This window comes from Malus sylvestris, chromosome 11 (assembly GCF_916048215.2).
Source record: "Malus sylvestris chromosome 11, drMalSylv7.2, whole genome shotgun sequence".
Taxonomy (NCBI): domain Eukaryota; kingdom Viridiplantae; phylum Streptophyta; class Magnoliopsida; order Rosales; family Rosaceae; genus Malus; species Malus sylvestris.
Genome location: NC_062270.1, coordinates 35,749,361 through 35,751,130, shown reverse-complemented (window position 1 = coordinate 35,751,130; position 1,770 = coordinate 35,749,361). Strand labels below are relative to the sequence as shown.

At 38.8% G+C, this 1,770-nt stretch overlaps 1 long non-coding RNA gene across 1 annotated transcript; it reads right to left on the bottom strand.

Moving 5' to 3' along the window:
* Positions 1–472: 472 nt before the first annotated feature.
* On the bottom strand, positions 473–1,381 carry LOC126589910 (uncharacterized). The gene is made up of 2 exons (XR_007611998.1): positions 1,139–1,381; positions 473–1,054 (listed from the first exon to the last, which is right to left on the bottom strand). It is a non-coding gene; the product is annotated as an uncharacterized LOC126589910 (long non-coding RNA).
* Positions 1,382–1,770: the final 389 nt, after the last annotated feature.

The following is a 1,770-nucleotide window of genomic DNA, read 5'->3' as shown; positions in this document are numbered from 1 at the left end:
AAATCGATATTTTTGTGGTCGGAGTTCAAAAATCTAGAAATTTGAACTGTTGGAGAGAGAGGGAGAAAGAGAGAGATTCTTAATTTAAAATCAGAAAAGTTTTATAGGCCTATTTGATTGAACGATCTAGGATTTAGAGAGATAGGGGGCCGGCCACAATTAGAGAGAAGAGAGATTGATTTAATTGTGAGGTGTGTTTGATTCATCCTATTGTGTCTTTATTTATAGTAGTATGATAGGTAAAAACATTTCCCTTAGGATTACAACAGGTAATTTACTTCTAATAGGAATATAAGATACTTTTTCATATCTCCTAAGATTTAGAGCTCGTTTGGATGTGCTTTTGAAATGACTAAAAGCGCTTTTAGTGAAAATATTTTTAGAACCAATCATTAGTAAAGATGCAAGTAAATCCTGAAAAAGCACTTAAAGTGCTTCATAGAAGAAGCACATAACTGGTGCTTCTTGTAGAAACCCAAAAATATTTTTTCTAAAAACGATTTCATTCATTTTAAAAACACATCTAAACGAATCCTTATACAATCACATACATATTCTAAATATGATTGCAACAAAAAACTAATATTAAAATAACATACCTATTCTAAATATGACTGCAACAAAAAGCTAATATTAAAATGGTACGAATCTCCAATCCCGTACTCCATCAGGATCGGATCTCAATTCTTCCAAACCGTGCAGGCTTGTCAGACTGGAAGAGTGCAAGACTGGAAATCAATGCCAGCAGATAAGAGAGAATAGTCAATTCCAAAATTTCAGAGACGATATTTTTTCATATCTCGGAAGCATGGAAGAAAATATCGATAATATCGGCGATATATCGCCGATATTATCGGTTTTTTCCCGAACCGATATTTTAAATGGTATCCAAGGTGTTTTCGTCATAATATCGCGATATTATCGCGAAATTTCAGAACTGTGCACGTCAGAGACGAACGCCGGAGCTTCTACAGCTCCGGCCGACTGTAAAACTGCCCCCTAGCCTCGCCGGAGATGCGTGTACTTATTCCCGAGTCAATTTCATCCCAAAAACCTTGTAAAAACACGACATATAACTTCAATTTCACATCTAAGCTTCGATCTAGAATATAAAAAGAAAAACCCGAAGCTTACCTACCTGAGAAATTGAAGGAACTCGCCGGAGCAGGTGCGATGGTGTGCGTGTGGGTCTCGGTGCAGAGAGAAGAGAGATCTTTGTGTGAGTGTGTGTGGTTGGACTGGGAGAAGGGAGAAGAGAGATCGAGAGATCTCTGTGTGAGTGTGTGTGTGTGGTTGGACTGGGAGAAGGGAGAAGAGAGATCGAGAAGGATCTCTGTGTGAGTGTGTGTGTGTGGTTGGACTGGGCGAAGGGAGAAGAGAGATCGAGAAGGATCTCTGTGTGAGTGTGTGTGTGGTTGGACTGGGCGAGAGAGAGAGAGAGAGAAAGAGAGAAAGAAAGAGAGAGAGACTTTAACATACCACCCAAGGTGGACGGGTAGTGGACGGGAGACTTAAACAAACAAAACCATTGGCTTTGATGGTTGTAACTTGTAATTATGAGGTGGACATGTGACGTGAAAGAGGTGAGGTGCACCTCTGATGGTTTTAACTTTTAATAAATGTTATATAAATTATAAATTATTTAGATAATACTTTGTTTTTTTTTTACTAAGCAAGCAGATTATATTCGAACCCTCCCTTTGTCAACCACGCACCTGGGCTTTATCCAACTCGCTACAGATGTGTTTGTGATTACATATTCCGCCTGTA